Here is a 6,974-nt window from a genome sequence, read left to right as displayed (position 1 = left end):
AATATTTTTCAACTGCTTTTTAAAAGGAGTCATTTTTTAATTAGTGAATCCATTCTGGAGAAGTGTTGGAGTTTTACAATGTTGTAGCTGTTCTTGGTGTCTTGCCTAGACTTGGATGTTCTGGCCATAAGAAAATATTATTTATGGCATTGCAGCTTGCAGCTCTTTTATATTATAATTTGGGAAAGGAAGTTGCTTGTTCCCACCAGTGGACAAAAAAATAGCAGAAACAAGGATTATGGACTTCTGAAGCAGAGAAAAAAAAAATTAAGAGGCAGAACAGAAACAAACCACTGAGCCGGGCTCGAATCATTGCACTCCAGAACAAGCTCATCCCAGCACCGCCAGCAGTTGCACTGGATGCTGAAGCGAGACCCCTGCCTGCTCAGCGGGCCCAGAGCAGCAGCGACCCCCTTGGTACTCCCCTGCACAGCGTTACATGTGTTCCTAAGCATTTGCAGATCAGGCTTTTATTCATGGGCTAATGCACACTTGTTTGCTCATGCCTTACTCAGCCTAAACTACTATTGAACTCAATTAAGGCTGTCATCTCCAGGAGCACTCAATGTCATTTTTGCCCAAGTAAGGGATGAGTAACGAGGCTCTGAACAGCCCTTGGAGAATAGCAGCCATTTTGTTACAGTTTTTAGTCCAGATTTCTTACAAGTTAGCACCAGGCCAAGGGTGGAAGAATGCGATATGGCTTTATGAATCACACACAATTGCTGAATGTGCTGGATGCTTCAGAGCCTGTCACTTCATGGGCTGAAGAGTTGGCTTGTCCCAAAATGCTTGAATACAACCAAGCTCATCAAGAAAATTAGAAAAATGTGTTTCTAGAAGGGATGGGATGCAAAGAGGATCCCATCTCCAAGCAAGGCAATGGGAGGATTCCTCTCTGTGGGTTTTGAGTACCACAGCACAGGTCTGTGCTGCACATCTTCATTCAGCAGGACCGGAGGTTTTGCCCCTATTGGGGCTGTGGCTCCCGACAGTGGGGCTGGGTCATGCCCAGGGACTCGTGTGCCATCAGCCAGCTGTGGCTTAGCACGTTGCCATCCATCAGCTCACTCAGAGGAAATGACCATGGCTTGGCTCCTGGATGAGTTCCCTTGGGAAATCACAACAGTGTGGGCTGAGATCCCCATCCTGGGCACCATGGGGTGGGTGTCTGGGAGAGATGGGGAATCTGCAGTCTGGTAGGATGCGGGGGACTGAGTGTATATGTGAGGATAAGGAGAGGGATGAAGGTCTTGGGAGGATGTTGAAGATGTGAGATGGGAATAAGGAAGAGGATGACAATGTGCAGCAGGGCACTAGAGTGTGCAAAGGACAATGAAGATGTGCAGAAGGGGATGAAGGTGAGCACAGGGACGAAGGTAAGTGCAGGGGGGCACGGATATGCAGAGCGGGATGAAGGTGAGCACAGAAGCGATGAAGGTGTTCACGGGGGGCCCTGGCCGGCTGGGGACAGAACGGGACAGCAGCACCCTCATGCCCCGGCCCGAGGCCGCATCCCGGGGCCGCATCCCGAGGCTGCCGGACGGAAAAGGAGGAAGAGGAGAAGGATGGTGAGGAAGGTTCATAGAGGGCGCTCCTAGAGACCGGGCCGAGCTGAGTTCCAGGGCTGCCCTTTCCCAAAAAAAAAAAACCCTGCAGAGGGAAAGTCCCGCGTCCTCGCTGCCCCGACGGGGAGGTCGGGAGAATCGGCCGGCAGGAAGGGCCGAGAGGAGGAAGAGGAGGAGGAGGAGAAGGAGGAGAAGAAGGAGCAGGAGCAGGAGGAGGAGGAGGAGGAGGAGGGCAAGGGGGGAGGAGGAGGCCCGGCCCGGCCCCGCCGCCTCCTGATTGACTCCCAACTTTCTGCTCCTCCCTCGCATAAACTTTCCCGTCCCTGCGCCTGGCTCCGTGCGCGGACCCGGGAGCCCGCCGCGCTCCCCGCATTCCTGTCGCCCTCTCCGGCCAGGCCCCGGCCCCGGCCCCGGTCCCGGCCCCGGCCCCGGTCCGGCCCCGGCCCCTATCCCGGCATCCGCGGCCGGCCCAGCCCTCCGAAGCACGGAGCAGGTAAGCGCTGGCCGGGAAGAGACTCCCAACCCCCCTTCCTCCGCCTCCTCCTCCTCCAGCCCCTCCTTCCTCCCGGCCCGCAGACCTCTGCCTGCATCTAGACCCGGCGGATGGTGGGGGTCGGCGGGGTCGCACCAGCTCAGGACCTCCTCCCGGGGCTCCCCCCGATGGGGTGTGTGCGTGTGGGGGACACAGCCGCGGTGTTTCCACTCTCACCGTCGGGTCCCCGGGCTCCCGCCCCGTCGGGGTTGCGCTGCCCCCGCAGCGGTCCCCGCCGAGTCCCCCCGCTGCGGCTCATCCCTGGGGTCACAAAGGGGCCTTGTGCCCGTGCGTCGGGAGTGTGCGGGGCGGGCACCGGGCGCTAAGGGCAGCGATAGCCTGTCCCAGCTGAAGCTCCCCGGGAACCGGCGCGGAAGGGTCCCCGGTGAGGTGTGGGGTCACACGTGTGTCACGCTACATGTGTGTCACGCGCATGTAGGGGATGACCATACACTGTATGCTAAACACTTTGTGCCTCGTCATAGGGGTGCATTGCTAACAAGGCAGCAATTAGATGTATAATTTTCAGCAGTGTGTCATCTTTATTATTATTGTTATTATTATTATTATTATTATTTTATTTTTACACCCTCCTTGGGCTTGGGGTTGTTTTTGTCCTCTTAACCCCCTTGAAAGGAAAATAAGGCCAAGCCCTCGCAGTGCCACCCACCTCCGCCCCCTGAAACTGCTCAGGCCCTATACAATGTGTTTGGGTTCTAACGGCTGAGAAAAAAAGCAGAGTTTGGGAAGAAACCAGCTGGAAATAGTACTGGCGGCCCTGCTGGGGCAGCGGGAATCCTGAGCCTCTCACTGCTGTTGAGTGGTTGGCATGGGAAAAAGTGAGGGCAGAGCTTTTGGGGGTTTTTGGTGCTTTGCAGGGAGCCAGGACAAGCCAGGCTGGGCAACCGTCCCATCAGCAAAGCGATAATCTCCCGTGTCAGGCACACCAGAGTATTTTGGGCTCCGGCATCCTCTCTCCCCTCCTATCGCTTTACCCCGCGCGGGTACGTGCGTGTCGTGAGTCAGGGCATTGGCACAGCCTGGCCACCCCGGGGGGCCCTGCCAGCGAGGCTGCCAACCTCCCCCCACAGTATTGAAGTGCTCATAATGATGGGTGGAGAATTGGAGTTTGCTAGGCTGGTGACCCCCCTCCCCATGCACCCAGCTGCCCTGGGGTCTCCATGGCCCCACAGCCCTTCCCCACACCCCAGTTGGGTCATTTCCCCCGGGAACGGAAGGAAGAGGGTCCCCAAAGTGGGCAAGGGTTGAGGACTCACCAACGTCACGCAACAGGGAAGGCAGGAGAGAAATGGGAGGGAGCTTGGACCCCTGCTGACAGGGCAGGTGATGGTCACTGTGGCAGTGCCCCAGCACTTCCCCACCAGACTGGACAGGCACAAGTGTCTTGTTGGGAGAAGGCACTGGAATTGGCCCGGTTTGGGTGTGCAGGGCCAACATTCCCATGGGAAGGGACTGCAGACGGCTGTGGGGTGAGCAATTTCCCCTCCCAGCTGGGCGATGCAGGGGAAGACATTCCTGTCCCCCGGGACCTCAAGCACCCAGCTACCTCCCCAGGGTGGGCATGCAGCTGGCACTGCACTGGCTTTTCTAACAGAAATAACCCTTTGAAAGCGGTGGGCTCCAGATGCCTTGGGTAAATGGCACCCCGGTATTTCAAGGACCCTTGTCCTGATGGGGGTGACTGCAACATTGGGGCGCAACTCAGAGTGGGGGGATGCTTCAATGGGGGCATTTTGGACAGCATAACCCTCCAGCAGTCATCCCATGTCTAATATCCCTTTCCTGCAAAGCAGAACCCTCCAGCCTCCAGGTCCACCAGTAAAAGGGGCTTGTATCCATTTGCCATGACATACGGTCGCTATTTATCATGATATCAAAAACACCATCTCCTTTTAATCACCATTTAATCCCCATCTTGCCACCACCAAATGGTTTGGGAGGCGAGTCCTGGTGGCCCTGGCACTGTGCCGAAGGAAGGAGCCTTTTCCTGGTGGTGTGTGAGCAGGTCATGGCACTGAGGAGGTGGAGATGGCAGTGGTAATCAGCTATAATTAAGGTATTAAAAAGCAAGTAACTGCGCAGCTCCTGTCAAACACGCAGAGAGCACGAGGCTGGTGGCAGGTGAGCTCAGTGGTGGGACTGGTGGAGGCGTGCAACAGCCAGAAAGGTCATAAATGGGCAATTTTGGGCTGTTTGTTGGGAAAAAAATGTGTTTTCCTGCATTAGTACCTCTTCTTCTGTCCATGGGAGTGGAGAATGGAGAGGAAGAGAGGAGAAAGGGCTGCAAAGCCCTAACCAAGGGTGCTGCTGGGACTTACATGGCAAGAGCCATCCTGGGGCTCTTTGTGGGGTTGGCATCCCTCCATCCCTCAATGAACGGGTTGGATGCTGTCCAAAAACTGTACCATCTCTAGGAGGTTCCCTTTCTTATTAGATCCCTGATGGCAATTGCAAGGGGCTGGCGAGACTGCCACAGTGTTTACATTGCCTTGAGCACTGTTGATGGATGGGATATAACCAACTACCCTTGATTTTGGGAGCTTCCATCCACGGGGGATTTGCTGGGTGGCCAGGCCATGCTCTCAGCTTCTCAGCTGTTTGTCCAAGGTGTTATCTGGGGTTGAGGCCGGGCTGTGAGCCACGGCAGCCGAGCCCAGGCACCTGCGTGTTGTGGTTGGGGCAGGCACCTGAAGCGCATGGGTGTTTGCTATTGCCACCATCACGTGGCAACTTATGAAATGTTTTTTTGGAGGGAGGGAGGGAAGGTAATGATGGGGTGAGCCGGTGGAACCATGCCCTGCACCAGCCTGCAGTGGGCACGCTGCAGGAGCAGCCCCCCTCTGCGATAATGCACGTCCAGATCCTGCTGCGGGTCCAGACATGCTGTTACAGCTCCCAGTGCTTTGGTTTTCCCCGCCTGTGAAATGGGAGCGAGGGGCCCCAGCAAAACCTCCTCGTGGTGCCGGTCGGCCGCTCGCCTGCCCATGGTGGTGGGGAGCAGGGGGTCACGCAATGCTGGCTGCTGTTTCAGGCTCCCCATGCAGCTCATTGTGGACTTTCCTGATGAGCACACGTGGAGCCCTTTGGAGGTGACAGGCCATGAACCCCACAGTCTCGTTCCTGGGGTTGGAAGCTGGTGGCCTCATGGTGACAGTGTTCGTGTAGGGCTCTGCAGCCAACAGGATCCTGTCAGCGAAGGGTTTGGAGGAACACTGATTTTACAAAGCATGTCCCATCCTGGCGGTGCAAATCCCAATGGAACATGTCCCCCCACCTGGTCCCAAAGAGATGCAATGCTCCAATGTTCTCAGTGTCCCCCATTATGTGCCATGAGACAGCAGCAGCACCAGAACCGAGCGTGCCCACTGCTGCCACCTTCCAGATGGGCACTGGGTGTGTCACGAGCTGTGCTGGGTCTCAGCTGGTTAAGGCTGACCCAGGAGCTCACCTTCAGCCATGCTCCTGCGAGCCAGAGGCACGGAAGTGACTGCAGCGAGCTTCAGGGCTGCGCTTCTCCCTGGGAGAAGTAACGCTGGGAAGTGCTGCCTGGCGGGGGGCAGGTGAGGTGCAAGTGCTGGAAGAGGCTGGTTGATTCCCTTCCTCCTTGCTGTGGGGGGATCAGTGCAGACCCGGAGTGTGTGCTGGCAGAGCTCCCCTGGCTGCAGGGGGTGGCTGGTAAGGGGACAGCAGAGCTAAAACTGATTTTAGGAGGTGGGCAGAGCCTCACGGGAAGCAGCCAGCTGGAGGGAGGTGTTGCGCCACAGTGGCCCACAAGCATCGGTGGCCCACCAGTATCGAGAATGAGCACTGGGGGTCCCTAGGTCTGAAGATGCTGCTGTGGGCTGGGAAGTGGGCCCTGTGTTGGCAGCCCAGTTTTCTGCTGTGAGGAAGAGACATGCTACTGCCGATGCCCAGGCTGCTGGAGGGGTGATGGGTCTGGGGACACACACAGGGGCGAAGCCCCAGATATCTGGACTCAGGTTTGCATCACGCAGAAGGTGGGTGAGCCCCATGCTGCTCCATGCCTCAGTTGCACTGTGACTGTCTCGCCAGCGCTCCCCCGGCGGAGTGCGATGAAGGCAGGAAGGCTGGCCGGGCTCAGGGATCCTCGCCTGGGAGCGCCAAGCCTTATTATTTCCCCACAACTGTCTCCTCCTCGCTCCTCATAAAATTAAATCCAGCTGTTCACAATAGCCACTAACTTCTCTCCGGAAGATGTTCAAAGTTTACAGACGCGGAGTGGCGCGGGTGTGTGGAGGATGGGCTGCCGTTCCCATGCCAGCTCTTTGCTGCCCGCCCTTCCCCCAGAGGCAGCCAGCCCCTACCTCCCCCCCACCAGCTTAGGCAGTTTTGGTTTAGGAAGAAGCACACCCGCCTGCAGGCATGTGAGCCCCCGACCCAAGTGAGCGTCAGGTTTTTATTAGCAAGAAGATCTGAGTGCTTCACAGTCTAGGAGCAGAGGTCTGGTCCAAGACTCTGCTTTTCCATGCCCAGCTTTGTGCCTGTGTGCTTGGTGGATAAGTTGGGCAGGGTCCTCTCTTGGTGCTTGCCAGCACCTGTGCCCAGCTATGGCATGAGTTTGAGCTCCAGCTCTCATGTGAGGCGGCTGCTGTGCCCTGCTTGCAGCCTTGCCTGGTGGCATCACAGAGCTGAGGGTCAGGGTCCAGCTCCGATGTTTGGACGTTAGTGTGCAGGGTGGGGGGCTAGCACACCCTGCCAGGCTCTCTGGCGCTCTTGGGCCATCCTCCTTGCTGGAGCTCCTTCTTTTACCAAGAATACTGCCTTCATGTATTTTTAGCAACTTTCCTCCCTGAGAATTCCAGAGCAATTTTTCAATCTGCGGGAACAGGAAT

The sequence above is a fragment of the Neopelma chrysocephalum genome, unplaced genomic scaffold, assembly GCF_003984885.1.
Source record: "Neopelma chrysocephalum unplaced genomic scaffold, ASM398488v2 Primary Assembly neopelma1_100, whole genome shotgun sequence".
Lineage (NCBI taxonomy): Eukaryota > Metazoa > Chordata > Aves > Passeriformes > Pipridae > Neopelma > Neopelma chrysocephalum.
Note: the sequence above shows the minus strand (reverse complement) of the source record.